General features: G+C 40.5%; 1 protein-coding gene across 1 annotated transcript in view; it reads left to right on the top strand.

Moving 5' to 3' along the window:
• The first annotated feature begins 4,018 nt into the window (after positions 1 to 4,018).
• The window catches only part of ZFPM2 (zinc finger protein, FOG family member 2), a 462,794-nt gene continuing 450,760 nt past the window's right edge, over positions 4,019 to 16,052 (top strand). Inside the window, exon 1 of the mRNA XM_081918678.1 lies at positions 4,019 to 4,242. The gene's annotated coding sequence lies outside the window, so the exon portion shown is untranslated. The remainder of the gene's footprint in view (positions 4,243 to 16,052) is intronic.

Below are 16,052 nucleotides of genomic sequence, written 5' to 3'. Positions count from 1 at the left end.
TGCAAAGGAACGATCGTTGCACAGTCTGGTCTTACTATCAGTAATGTACTCTCAGGAATCAGTAACACGTTGTTAAAAATGGCTTGCTGCAGCCTCTCGTTGAACACGAGATGGAAGTAGACAAGTTGGTGCTAACCTACGCTGCAATGCCACTTATTTTAAACATGTCATATGTTGAGTATGTGTGATAAGTTGTTGTTCCATGACAAATTATGTGAGTTGATTAGTAATCAGAAATGGGCATGGAAGGGGCCTCTCAATATGTGTCCCCCCCCCCCATATGTGGTGGGCCTAAAAAGGGCTTCTTAGATAAAAGACACAAAGCATGAAAGCAAAGTAAGACCTGATAACCCTATTTAAAAGAGGAGCTATTAGTAAATACCATTGCTAAACCACCCAGTAAACATTTGAATGACTTTAGATTACTGTTAACCTATGGAGTGACATTGTTAATCAGACACAAGGTAGCTGTGGAGGCAATGCATATGTGTAAGTTAAGCAACTAATTTCAATTTTGCAAATATATAAAGTGGAAAAAAATATGTGCAACTGTCATTTCCATTACACCACCTTAACAATGCTAGAATACCTGGCATTAACCAATAGTTGCAGTACAGGTTTCACTGAATGCATCATTTTTGAAGCGATACAGATGTTTGATGTTATGCTGGTCATTGTTTCCTTAACCACTGATCCTAGGGAGCTCCATGTAATATACAAATGTTTGTAATGCACAAATAATACTCCAAAAACTACCATAGCCAAACTTAACCAAGAAAGTAGTTGGTCATATTTTAGGGCGTATGAATGCTGTATCATATTTGTATTGGCTTTTAGTACCTGGGTCTAGGGATCGATGAGTTTGTCAATTTTGGTATCTCATTTTTCCAATCTTAAATTAAGTTTTCCACTGCAGCAGTTTGCGAAAAAAGTTCTCATGAACAGTTCTCATAAATTTAGTGTGAATTTCCCTTAATAAATGCATACCATTTTGACACGTTTTTGCAAAGCAATTTCCCCTAATATACTGCTTTTTAAATGTTATTTTCACTAATATGTGCATTTTAATGCACATTTTACCATAGTACTGTACTGTATATGCATGTTTGTAAACATTATTTGACTGCCGAACTGCATTGCAAAGTTTGGAGAAGTGTGAATTTTAAAGGATACCTGTGGTTCAGTTTGCGTATTGTCTAGCAAAGTATGGATTTCTAAGTTACCGGTAACCTGTAAAAAGCAGATGCTAGGCCAGAATAATAATAAGTGACCATGATTCCCCTGCAGTTCCACAACAACTCATGACAACCCTAGAGCTAAGTTGGCAGGAACCAATATGAATAAAGAAACTTGCCTTAAATGAGGATAGATTATTTATCTATTTAGGCCAGTATTGTCTGGCAACAGTACTCCATGGTCTTTAATCTCATCTGCCAACTGATCCTTTCCATTGGAGATGTCAGAGATTGAACCTGGAACCTTTTGCATCTAAAGCGTGTACTCTACCACTGAGAAGTAGTTACTGTATTATAATTGACCATGATTCAGGCTTGTGCCCTGGCATTCTCCAGCGGTTTGACTTAACACTCACAGGTGCAATCCATTGTCTCTCCAGACAGATGGGATGCCAACAACTACAAGAAAAAGATTCAGCTTCAGTTTCAGGCAACTGCTCACATAAAATACCACGCAGACCTCATTTACAAGAACTATAAAAATTATCCTTTATATGTGTGAGAGAGAGAAGTGAGGGGAGGGAGAGGGAGGGAGGGAGGGAGAGAGATTTTTAGCAGTGCAAAAAAACCCTGCTAATAACTGTAGGTCTGCCAAAGCATTTTCATACTATTCTGTCCTCATCAGAGTGATTCACTAATAAAACTTTGAATGACTCTACAGCCTGATGAGGTTAATTTATTTTGCATAAGAGTGAGAAAGCATTTATTGAGTGGGCTTAAGATTCGCTGTCCTCGTAGGGAGCAAAAGAACTAAACACTAGTGGAGTTTTCAAAGATAGAAATATGGCAAACAAGGGAGAGTGCTGTCAGTTGACATTTTGCTTTCATGCAATTGCTGATTGCTTTGCAACATCCTGTTGTTGTTGTTTAGTTGTTTAGTCGTGTCCGACTCTTCGTGACCCCATGGACCAGAGCACGCCAGGGATGCGCTGAGACTTGAATTGTAGATCATACCTCAGGATTTTAATGAAAATGTATTTCCCCGTTTTGAATGCACCTGGTCATGTGAGATTTCCTGGAGCCAATTAGAACAGTTTGAGAGCAGAGCAAGCGAACAATGAGTTCCTTTTTGGAATAGAGAGTCTGTGCTTGTTTGCTTAAAGTAGGACATAACTTAAGGTTACCAGATTTTTTTCAATGAATCCGGGGACACTTTTCGGAATGGATGGATTTTGTCAGGGGACTGATTTGTAAATCCGGGGACTGTCCCCGGGAAACAGGGATGTCTGGTAACCTTAACTTAACTAGCAAAACAGATGATTTGTGCCTTGCTTTCACAAGAGATACGATACCCAGAGGGACAGCTGGTTGGAGGGAAAATACATCATAATGATCAGGGATTCCAGGGACAGGGATGTCAGTGGTGCTGGTCGGACCTATAGGCTCCAAATACATGCAAGTAAATGTCAAATACACAGGTGTGATGCGCATACGCAGACACCATACTGCCATGTTTAGCCATAAATACAAACCAGGCAGCCAGAAATGTAAGGAGGCTGAGAAAAGGGTACTGAAAGAAGGTAAAGTACCCCACTCAGTCTTCCAGTTTTTCAAAACAGACAAGGTCTTTCTGCAGTCTGTCTCAGGAAATATGCTAAGGAAGTAGATGAGGAAAAACAAGATGAAAATGACTGGCAACTGATGGTGAGGAAAAGCTGCTAGATGCATCACGCGACTCCAGACTAATGCTTTCAGTAGATGGGCAGATAATACCATCATATTCAGAAGGACGTTTACAAAAAGCAGGAGAGAGCCGTGTGCGTGTTTTTGTTTTTGCTTTCAAAATTCCAAGCATGTGACCTTAAAAAACAAAAAAAAAAGGTCTATCCATACAAATGTTCTTCTGTGTGATGCCTTGACTTTTGAATTATGGTATGCATAATTTTCTTGATTTTCCCCTCATGTTATTTATTTGTTAGTGAATCAGCTTCCAAACACCTGCCTCAAGATGATGGATAAAATTAAATAAAAACAGTTAAAAACAACACTGATGAAATAAGGCCAGGCAAATTTTAAAAACAATGTGACATAGGCAACTGTGGTGTAGACCTGTTCATCCAGCTAGGAAATGTAAGACTTCCACCAAGAGGCAAGAATAGTTTTAGAGCTTTAGCTATATCCTTATCAAGCGTGAACCTCCAATAGAAATTGACTTCAGGGTCAATGTACCAACCAAACAATTTACACAATTCTCTGCAAGCTGTGTAAGGCTCCTCTTCAAGCTGGATGCTGTATTTAAAAATCACGTGAAAAGGTCCATTGTGGACAAAATGTAGAAAATATCATGTCAGGATTAAAATAGCAACTTTTATTTCATGACCAGCGATGGTTTGCGTGGGATGGGAATGGAGACAAAGGGGCCCTTGTTGGGTTGGGGGGGCCCTTGGCCTGATCCAGCAGGCTCTTGTGTTCCTATGGGAGATGCACAGTGCAATGACATTCCATCACACATTGTGGGTGTGGGACACTGTAAGTCAGGGATGGGGAACCTTCAGCTCCCATCATCCTGGTTCTGCCCCAGACCAAGATAGCAGTAATGTAATAATGTCACTGTCTTTAAACCAAAGGTTATCTTGTGTATGCTGCTTCTTTTTTTTTGTTGCATTGCATTGTATTTGGTTTATTTACACTGATTGTTTTACAATTTTATGTTTTATTTTTCAGCATTTATTACTGATCACTGCTCGGAGTAAACAAGATGGGGCCAATGTAGCATGTGATCAGGAACCAAAGGACTGCTGCTTGTGGCAAGGAGGCAAACAGGAGAGAGGAGGTAAGAGGTAAGAGGAGATAATCCTCTCACCACCATCTACAGCTACCCCCTTTGTCCTGCTAACTTGCACCTGCTGAGCCTCTTACCATTTGGCAAGTCAGCCCCAGCAGCTGAGAGCAGCAGTAGTTGTGTTATCTCGGCACCTGCAGCCAATCTGCATCTGGCTGCAGCACCAACTACAAAGCATAGACAGAGCCACTGCTACAATTGTTTTAACTATTTCTTCAGATGAAGGTCAGTATGGAAATAATAATAATAATGATGATGATGATGCAAATAAACAAATTCACCAGATCAATTCAAAAATATTGAATTATACCTGAAAGTAGATCCTATTATTTCTAGGTGAACTGAAGGCGAATTAAGTGTCTTTTGTGTAGAACTTTGGGAGATGTTAAATTCAATTCTCTTTCTCTCTCTGGGTTTCTTCACACTTACTCTCTGTTTAATTGTTGCCATTGCAGTTACCATTTTTAACCTATCTGAAAAGTGATGTAGCTGTTTACGTTTTAAAGATCACAATTGTTAGGGGGGGGAATAAAGAAACAATTGTTCACATTTACACTGTGTATAGGTTTCGGTGCTTTCTTAGTCTATTTTATACTTTAAGCAGAGCAGCTTGTAAAATTCGGAAGGCTGAAAAACAACACTGAGGACCACTTGAACGAACTGTGAATTAAACTGAAACAGATTTGGTTACTTTCTCATACAGTCATAGAATTGTAGAGTTGGAAGGGACCAAAAGAGGCATCTAGTCCAACCCTCTCCGATGCAGGACTCATTTGGAAGGGGTGAACTAGGGTTGGAACAAATTATTTTTTGGAAGTGGAGACCTGGAACTGGAACTAATTCCTTTTAAAAATGAACTTTCCAGGCACTGTTACTGATAAAACTGTATATTCATTGAAAAGGCTGTATTCATGAAAGGTGGTTTAAAAATATTTGATTATATATAATCATATAATAAAATTATCGTTGCTTAAACATTTTAGATTTTGAAAATACATTTTACAAAGCCCTTTTACAACAACAAAATAATTAGCTTTTAAGAGTCAGCAAATTGTCTGTTAGGCTTGTGTAGTAGTCTGGGCTGAACTACATAATATCTGTTTGCTTGTTTCTTCCCATGCCTACATTGGCTTAGCAAAATACTGTCATTTTCTGACTCCATCTGCTATATATGATATGATGAATGTATCCATTCTTCTTTCCCCATCATTACAGCTGGTCTTTGATCCAAAGCAGCTAATTTATATTTACCATCTATCAGCTACCATCATAAGTTTTAGGGAAAGAGGCTCAGGCACACCTGGGCAGAATGAATTTTCTTTGATGCAGTTGGAGAATATCTCAAAATGTGATTAAGAGTCATTCATCCTACTCTTGATGGGCCACATTGGAATCATCTTTAACTTTCATAGCGGAGAGCATTTGTTTGCTTAAATCACCATAAATACTTCCAAATTCATTTGATGTTATAATCTGATGCCATCATTACATCACAGTCATCTAAGGGTACCTGTTTATATGTTGAGATCAAGTTGCATATAGCTTCCTAGGCCAGCATCTCTTCCCAACCCAACATGGAAATTAATATCAACTTAGACTGAAGTTAAAGGTTTACTTAGACTGAAGTTAAAGGTTTACTTGTATTTAACAGCTGTAGATGTATGGTTACAGGATTACGTCTTCTGCAAAAACTTGTTGACATGTTAATATATTTAAGGAAATCCCTGACAGTCACAACATAAAACACTCCTAATTTCAGAATTGGGTAATTTTACACAGCATAGTCACAGTCCAAACCTGTTTGCATGTAGCCATAGTTAACTACTCTCAGCAGTGCCAGTTAACACTTTAGCAGGGATTGCATACAACAAGGAAGGTGATGTTCAGTATATCCAGTCGAGTCTATAGATATGTGAGGCCCTGGCTGGTGGATTGTATTGTGGAATTGTGCTCAGAGCAGCTATTTGCACGCAATTCCTTATTTAGCTGGGGATAGTACTGTAAATCTATTAAACACTAATAAGAACTGAACCTATCAGGTTGGATAGAGAGAGATGCTGTCACAGGGCAGGAAATTAGTATATAAACTGAAGGTAGTATCAGCATTAAGGAAAGTAATCTGTACCTGTGGTTTGAACAGCACAACCATAAAATGGTGCAAACTGCACTTTGTTTCATCTTTGTATATATAAAAAAATGCAAACTGGTCCATCCTCCATACCCCGCAAGTGTTCCCAGAAAAACCAGGCCATCCTGTTTTTCCCCGTGAGAGCATGCTGGCCATTGGGGGGGGGGCACCATGATATTGTGCCGAGATCTCACCCCTCCAACCACTTTTTCAGGGCTGAAGTCTTGCCCTCCTCCCCTTTTAGGATCTGTGATTTTGCACAGGTCATGTGACTCTTGAGGGAGCACGGATGGGAAGACACATGTCCCGGTTTTGCGACTCAACATATTGGAGGGTATGCATCCTCTTCATAATAGGGTAAGATTTATGAAGTATAGAAAGCTGCTTTCTACCAAGGCACACTTATTTGTCCATCTAGTGTAGCACTGTCAGCTTTGGATAGCAGCAGCTCTCCAGGATCTCAGGCAGAGAGCTTTCCAAATACCTGCCACCTGATATTTTTAACTGGAAATGTCGAAGATTAAGCCCTTAAAGCAGGTGGGGAAAACTTTTGGCCTTCCAGATGTTAACTGAAATATGACTCCCACCAGCCCCTGCAATCATGGCCAATGGCAAGGGAGGTAGAGTTGTATTTCAGCACCATCTGGAGACCCACAGGTTCCCTGCACCTGCTTTAAAGCTTTACAATGAGTTTTTAAAGTTAGCTAGTTTTAAGTTCCTTTGGGGGCCAAAAATTGAGTCAGAAATAATTTTATAAATAAACACAGTAAAAAAGAAAAGAAAAAGGGAACCTTCTACAGGTGAATCATCTGCTCTACAACTTAGCTATGGCCTCTCCCCTAATTTAATATTATATAATTTTATATTAATCTGTGCTCTGTTTTGACCCCCTTTTTTGTAAAGTGTAAGAGGCCACAAGTATGATATGTGGGGCGTGCTTATTTGGTTTAGCATCTTGGCATCATCTACTCAGTTGCATTCCTAGTGATATTTGCATGGTGGCTCAGGATGTTACTCCATCACACTGTTGTAGCACTGCTCTGGAATGAATGCATAAGTCAGGGTGGTGGCACCGAATGAATGACCCTGTCAATTCCTATGGACACAGCTTTACTGTTAGTCCAGCATAGGGTCAGTCTGTTTGTTCTGCAATATAAAAAGAAAGGTTTATTGGGTAAATTTCCGCCAGTTTTCATCAGGTCTTATGCAAAAGCTTCCAAAGCCATGGAATATGACTGTGATTGTGCTATCTTTGCACATCCCACAGTGTGAATTTAGGTGTGTTTACTCAGAAGTACATCCCATTGTATTCAGTGGAACTTATTCCTAAGATTGCAGCCTGATGATTTATAAAACACATGTTGGAAATGCTCACAAAAGATTTCAAATACATCATCCCAGTAATCCTTAGAACAAAAGGATCACAGCAGCCATATAACTTTGACTAGGATTATTCTCCCCATTTTTCAGAAAGGGGGCTGAGGCTAAAAAGAATAGTCACTAGCATAATACCACTGGGTGAGTTAGAGATTGGGTTGAAATCTGCATAACGGCTCACACTCTTAGCCACTATGTAATAATAATAATAATAATAATAATAATAATAATAATAATAATATAAATAATATGCCCCAGCCTCTCTGGGTGGCTCCCAATAGAGTATTAAAAACACGATAAAACATCAAACATTAAAAACTTCCCCAAACAGGGCTGCCTTCAGATGTATTCTGAAAGTCAGATAGTTGCTTATTTCCTTGACATCTGATGGGAGGGCGTTTAACAGGGTGGGCGCCACTACCAAGAAGTTCACAATGAATATTTGCCCACTTTAAAAAATGAAACAGAAACAATGACACCACAATCTGTAATTTATTACAGATTTATTACAGATTGTAATTTATTACAGATTGTGCTGAAAGTTTCAAACCAACTCCCATTCCATTTGACTTGCAACAAAGGGAGAGAAGTGACAGTAGGGCCCACTCCATCAACCCAACTGAAAGACCACCTCCACTGGGTTTCTCCTCTTCCCCGGACTGTTTCTATGCAAGCTGGTCATTAGAAAAACTTAGCAGCTTTGGGACCTGTTGCCTGAGTTTGCCAGTCCTGCATGCCCTGTATTTCATTTGTGTCATGTGTATTTTAGACTGTAAGGCCTGAAGGCATGGGCTGTCTTTTTTATTATTGTTTTTATCGATCTGATGTAAGCTGCTCTGCGAACCTTTTCAGCTGGCAAGTGAGGAAAAGCAAAGGTCCCTTTAAAGAAACACTTTTCAGATTGCTCACATGGAGGCGAGCAGGCTGCTTGCAGGCACAGCAAAATGTACAGGTTGCAAAGGTGTTGCAAAAGGAATGCAAATGCAAATAGATGTGGGTGGTAGAGGAAGGGTGTGGGGAAAGGGATTGCGAAGAATCAGAGGATGCAAAGAAGTGGTGCGACGTATAGGCAGAGTAGGAGATGGATATATGTGTATCTGCTCAGGTAGGCAGTCTTTGTTAGAGAGCGCGATGGGGCAAAGCAGGCTGCTTGTTTTGTTTTGGCTGTGTTTATTATGTCTTTTCCTAGATACTGTGAGAAATGAGATTATAGGGAGGCAGCGGAGAAGAGAAACAGGAAGAGATGGATGAAAGCCTTAGGGTTAACATGCATGCACACACACACAAACGCACGCGCACACCCCTAATCACATCCACACTCTTACACAAACTAATCTCCTGGGACCACATGTCTTGGAACAGGAAGGTCTCTGCCTGGGGTGCTTCCACTGCTAAGCCACCTGCTCTCTCTGCTGTCAAAAAATCACCAGAGTTAGAGGAAGCACGGGGAAGAGGAGGAATAAACAGTGATCCTTGGAGAAGGTTTCTGGGGGGCAATGGTAGATGTTTATCCCATGACACATTCCATGTTCATTCGTTAGGTATGATTTGCAAAAGATTGGTTGTATGCATGATGTCACACCGCAAAGGGCTCCTGGTAACGTTTCCTTGTGTGAAACTTTAATGCATTCTTTAGAAGAGATTCTCCTTCCTCTCTTCTTTACCCACTCTGTCCCTTCTGTTATCTCATATTAGCCATAGACCCTCCAAAAAAAGTTCAGGAATGACTTTGAATCAGACATTTTACAATTGTGTGGTTTTTTTTTTAAAAAAAAGAAATTATCTAAAAAAACAGACTGAAGGGTTTAATTAACAAGCTCCAAGTAATAGTTAGACCCTTTCCCCTCTGCTATCAGCTTTCACTTTTATTTACGATGGGAGTCCCCCTTGTATCTCCTTTCCCACAGGACCCACTATCACTAATATTTCTGTGATCTGTGAATAAACCAAAATTTAAAGTTAGTTACTTACAATCAATGCAAATTAATGATTTCTTTTTTTAAAAAAAATATTTCAATCAGGAAAAGCAGCTTTGTAGTCGAAAATCCCACGCTGGCCTTAGAGTGGGAGTTTTTCCAGCCTCTGCTTAAATCCAAAAAAATACTGCAATCTTCTGGCACAGGCTCACTGTAATGCTTTAAAAACAATTTAGCAACTGTCATTGCTGTAATTACAGTAACTAATTACCATCCTTAGCAAACAAATAGCTTAACATAATACGCAAGCCGAATCAATTTTGAAGAAATGCAAATTCCGAAAGCAAAAAAGGGCATTTTGGCAAACCTGAAAGAGAAGCGGGAAAATAATACACTTTGTTTTATCTCCACATAATTCCCAGGGAATATCATATCATAAATATTTGCATTCAGTTCTTATCAGGACATTTGCATTTGCTTCCTTATCAGTCTGCAGGCCGGACTCTGCCAGATAGAGAGTCGAGCTCCACACCATGTACATATTTCTAATGAATCACGTCTCAGGCTGAGAGAATATTTTGGCTGGAACTTTATCACTGAGATGAAGAGGTCATTTACTCTCCAAGTCAGTTCATCTTGGAATTGTCTTGAGATTCCAATGTGATTCAACTGCCTTTTCCCCTTTCCTTTTCAGAAAACCCAAATAACCCCAAACCTGAATTTTCTTAATGTTGCTAATGTTGCCACATTCAAACAGCCTTAGCATACATCTGTTTATTCCTTCCTTAAAATGTAAATGTTTCTGCTGAGGTTTTATAGTCCAGATATTGTACCCTACAAACATTGATATATCATAGTGTCTTGCCAGACATAAATATCAGTGAGTTTTGAATTAAAGATGAGATCTCGGCTGAGGCTTGTTCAAGAATCCTTACTGTGAAATTTGGCAGCCAATCTTTTCTTTTTCTTTTTTTGGTGATAGAAGAACTTTTTCTACTTGGTTCAAGAAAAAGAACTTTAAGTCATGAGGCATCAGGAATATGTGATATTTTTGTATACCTGTTAGTGCCATTTTTCTTAGTAGGGAGCTTGGGTATTCAGAAATCAGTAATGAAGCCTTTTGCCCCCAGTCCATTAAGATCCACCCTTGAAGACCCTGTGCTTTCCCTAGTTAGGTATAAAATCAGCTAGCAGTTTATGTTCTTAGAAGAAATAGATGTTTCACAAGGAGACGTGAGCCAGGGGACTTAAGTAATTATTGGCTGGGTGGGTACAAGGCATTGAAAGTGATGATGCCTACTTCTCAGGAAGAAAGGAAACCTGAGCACCCCTAGTTGTAGAATCGCTCACGATTAACAGTGGTGCTATGATTTATTTTACATTAGATCCTGTGTAAAATATTGTGCTACAAAATCAGAACTGGAGGAAATGTAATCTAAATAGGCTTGCTTATTACAAGGGTGCTAATATTTATCTTTTTATTTTTTACATATCAAATAATTTCAGCAAGTAACAACAGAACAACACAAACATAAATGGCAGATATTAAACTTGAGAAAAGGTGTCAGTTGTGTTTGTTTGTTTGTTCTTTATGAAGATGGCTTGAAGTTAGCTTCACTTTATTTTCCATATCCTGCTTTGGTTTATTTATTTGAGCACAAATTGCAGTTTCTGGTCCATCATTATTCAAATGACTGACAAAGCCCATTTGTACCCAGGGAAACACTGTATCAACTGTGTACATATGGACTACTCCCATTGTCACAACTTCTGTTGTTTCTGATAATAGACATTTGCTAGCATAGGGATAAGGGAAAAGAAAGTACCAAGAGCTTGGATGGGGGAAGATACAGTGCTTTTGTCTGTAGGGTGCCCAGATGAAAGGGGGACAGGGATCCTGGATTGAATGCTTGTAGACAAGAGGGAAAGTTGGCAGGTGCAGCTTGTCATGAAGGGTTGAGGCAATCCGCACCTGCTGAAATTCCCTTTTGCACAGGTACAAGAGCTCTGTTCTCCGTTGCATCTGGTCGCCCTATTCCTGTGCCAGCAAAAAATAAAGCCTGTAAGAGCAGGCAGGGAGAAGAACCTTCCAGCCACTTCTGCTGTATGTAAGGCAATCTTGCAAACTGGTCAAATAATCTGGCCTTGTCAGCAAGGGCACATGAAAGAAGTGTCCCTGGGGTTCATCCTGCAGCCATGCTTCTCCCTTTCTCCAGAGATATATGGTGGCCTTCCATATATCTTTGGACTCTGAACTCATATGAGTCCCAGCCAGCCAGGAAGGCCAGTGGTCAGGGTTTGTGGGAGGAGTTGTACAACAATATCGGGCAGGGCACAGGTTTCCCAGTTCTGCCATAAATATTCAAGACTAATATTCCTCTGCAAGCACACTACGGTTTTCTTGGCACATGGATTAAGATAATTTAGGGTAATCCACCTATCCCAGTATTGTCTGCTTGCTTGTCAGTTACTCCTCAGGGCATTTTGCAGGGGTCTTTTGTATCATCACATGCTTGATATCATGTGACCAAGGGCTGAACCTAGAACATGCAAGGCATGCACTCTTTCTCTGACCTGTGTTCTCACCCAATATTTTGAATAGCCTTTGACACCGACAGTGGTGTATCTAACAGGATATTTTATTACATTAGGCTATTTTAACCACTTAAAAACAAACAAACAACAACAACAAAATCTAGTTATAGACAGCAATAACGACTTTTGTCTAAGGCCCAAACTACACATTGCACATACACCCATGTGTGAGTAGTAGCCCTATGACTCCTTTAAATGAAGAAAAGCCACTTCCAGTGGGGGTAGATGGAGGGGGCATCTAACCCTTTCTCTGCCTGCTATGCCTCTTCCCCAAATAATCCCCCTTATGTGAATATTTAAATTTATGGTTCTCCAAGGGGATGTAGAAAGGTTAAGCAGTTCTCCCCTTGCTTCCTGTCCTTCCAGGAATAGTCCCCTTCATTTAAAAGGGGGCTTTAGGCGACAGTTCATCTATCTGCAGGTAAGTATGCTTTGTGCCTGTAGATTCCGTATTTTTCCGTGTATAAGACTATATTTTTTACTACATTTTTGAAGTTTAAAATAAGGGGTCGCCTTATACATGGATAGTGTATAGTGTATTTTCTTAATTTTGAGTCCCAAAAAATAGGGGGCTGCTTATACACAGGTGCTTCTTATACACGAAAAAATACGGCATCTAGTATTTCTGTATGACACAGATTGAACTGATTATGCTGCAGGTAAGCTGCGGTTGGGATAACTGGGAGGAGGAAAAATAAGAGGAGCAGAGGAAGTTAGTTGTTCTCCCCCCCACACACTCCTCTCATTTTTCTTTAATAGAGTTATAGATCTTTGTCTTTCATCTACAAAATCCATTAGTAAACCCAAGGGGGGAAAAACCATGACAAATATTAAACTAGATCAAAGATCCAACAATCTGCGGAAATATAAAGCAGATACAAGCAAGTAGTGATAATTGGTCCAGAGTCTAGGGTCTTCTAGGAATACTTTAGCACAATATTAGAAGGGTTTACTTTTCAAGTATTTTTTGGTTTTATTCGGTGAAAGGGAATAATAGATATGGCATAATATAAAAAGGAGAGTTCACTGGATGCCTAAATCCAGGTTTGAGGCAAGTGCTCTATGTTGAGAGAGCCCTGGCAGAGATTTAAAAGCATACAGCAAAATACAGTGTGGAAATATAAAGCACCCCCTTCTACTGTAAGTCGCTTCCAAGTTCCCAACTAACCTTGACATACAGAGAAACCACACATTTGCTAAAATGGTTTACTTACAAACTCTTCAAAGTTCAGGTTCATGTGCTTTTCTATACAGCAGCAAAAAAAAAAGTCAGTGTAACTTAGGTTCCAAAATGGTAAATATTTCTAAATTATTTGTACAGAAATAAAAAGATGGCTTGCATAAGCCACACGGTCTAAGCTTGGAGCATCCAGCTTAGACCTCCTTACTGTAGGGTTCACATGGTTGAAGTGGGAGAATAATAGTTTGGTAACCCTTCCTCCCAAGGTTAGGGGAATTGACCTAGCTAATTGTCAGTTAATTTCAGTGGGTCTACTTCGGGAGAAGAAAAGGCTAAGGAGTAAGCACAAATCCAGAGTGGAGTTCCTAAGACGGTTGGATAAGTGCCTTGTACACCTCCTGGCAAATCTTGCAGCCAAGCTGGTGCCAAACATATGGCTCTGGCTTGCAGTGGTTTGACTTCGGTGGAAGTGCACTCCATTGTCTCTTGAGACAGATGGACACCAACAACAACCATCTTTTAGGTACAGATAGGTAGCCGTGTTGGTCTGCCATAGTAAAAAAAAAAAAAATTCCTTCCAGTAGCACCTTAAAGACCAACTAAGTCAGTTCTTGGTATGAGCTTTCGTGTGCATGCACACTCTGGTATCTGAAGAAGTGTGCATGCACACGAAAGCTCATACCAAGAACTGACTTAGTTGGTCTTTAAGGTGCTACTGGAAGGAATTTTTTTTTGTTTCATCTTTTAGGTGCATATTGAAGCATCCTAACATGGATAAAACTCATTGTATACCAGCATGCCTGGGAGAAGTCTTAAACTTTGCAGAACAACTCTTGGACCCATCATTAGGGAGCATTCAAACTGGAATTAGGAAATGTTTGAGCACTGGATTCTGCCAAATGTGTAAACTGATGACGAAAGTACTGGGACTGATGTCTTTTTATCATTTCATTCCTTGAAGTTCATGCCCTATTCAAAACCATTTCCCTCACTGTTTGGGGTTACTGAGATGGTTACGTTGCCAACAACTTGCAGACTGAAAACATATATTCCCCATATGCAAGAGGTGCTCATATTCATTAGCTATCGATGATCTTGCTTTCACAGCTATATCTTAAAGATATCTGGTGGCATTCATCCCAGCTGGCTGTAAAGTATAGTGGGCTCTTATCTATATTTGATTTAGTTACTAACTTGGTAGCCTGAACTGGATCCCAGAACCTCAGAAGTTTGTATTGTAACTCAATATAAAGCCCCTTAATGTGGAGTTGCATAGGAATGCAAGGAAGCATTCTTGAGCCAATTTCCACTTCTCCCTGATCCAGTGTGCTACTATCTCCAAAATGGATTTGGCCAAGTGTGACTGGCCTTTGGCATGTTTTAAAATGCTGCTACCCACTATAGACCCTGCAGACTAGAAATCAAATTCATTAATTGGTGTTTAAGCCTATGGCATAGGTGGTAAATGTGGGCAGCCTATGGGACTGGCTATTGCACAGTGGCGCTGTGAGTTAAACCACAGAGCCTAGGACTTGCTTGTCAGAAGGTCGGCGGTTCGAATCCCCACGACGGGGTGAGCTCCTGTTGCTCAGTCCCTGCTCCTGCCAACCTAGCAGTTCGAAAGCACGTCAAAGTGCAAGTAGATAAATAGGTACCACTCCGGCGGGAAGGTAAACGGCGTTTCCGTGCGCTGCTCTGGTTCGCCAGAAGTGGCTTAGTCATGCTGGCCACATGACCCAGAAGTTGTACACCGGCTCCCTCTGCCAATAAAGTGAGATGAGCGCCGCAACCCCAGAGTCGGTCTCGACTGGACCTAATGGTCAGGGGTCCCTTTACCTTTACCTTTAAGACCTACACATTCCGTTCTGCCTCTTTTCTGCAGCTTAGTAGACTAGCAGTAAAAATATCGGCAGGAATTCGAAGTAGCGCTAAGCAGATTGCACCTTCAACGCAAGCATTTCTGCTTGCCTAATGGAACAATCCATTCTTAAGGAAATCAGCCCTGAGTGCTCACTGGAAGGATAGATTGTGAAGCTGAGGCTCCAATACTTTGGCACCTCATGAGAAGAGAAGACTCTCTGGAAAAGACCCTGATGTTGGGAAAGATGGAGGGCACAAGGAGAAGGGGACGACAGAGGACGAGATGGTTGGATAGTGTCTTCGAAGCTACCAGCATGAGTCTGACCAAACTGCAGGAGACAGTGGAAGACAGGAGTGCCTGGTGTGCTCTGGTTCATGGGGTCACGAAGAGTCGGACACGACTAAACACCTAAACAACAACAACAACAACAATGGAACAATCTGCCCTCTCCTTCCCCCATACCGTACTGGGAGATTCTCCCAACCACAAGAGGAGGAGGAGGAGAGGGTGGATAGCCTCATTGTACTAGCAGCATTCCTTGTGCAGACTTCTGCAGGTTCATTATTTGAATCCTGCCCATTTTCTATCACTGATGATAATTACATTTATTTCTCTCTTACTACATAAACAATCTCACAGTGACATACAGTGTTAAAAAAATGCATATTTATATATACATTTACAAGAAACCTCCAAAAGGATAAAACATTATTATTTTTTGCTAGAAGTGCTCATCCTGCAATATTATACAATCCTCGCACGACAGTGGGAGCTGCCTATGTACTGTAGTGCACACTTGAGTGGCAGTATCTCATACTGCGCACTTGACACTAGGCACCTTCACCGCAACCATTGCCGTCACTGGAGTAAGTTTATCACATCTTAGAATTCGGGCAGGTAAGTTAGCTGGATGAAATACCTCCAAGGAAGCCTATGAAAGCTGCTTTGAGCTTCAGGTGAATAATGGGGTGTAAGTCA

Source organism: Podarcis melisellensis (assembly GCF_964234715.1).
Source record: "Podarcis melisellensis genome assembly, chromosome: 7".
NCBI lineage: Eukaryota > Metazoa > Chordata > Lepidosauria > Squamata > Lacertidae > Podarcis > Podarcis melisellensis.
Note: the sequence above shows the minus strand (reverse complement) of the source record. Positions and strands in the feature narration are given on the sequence as shown.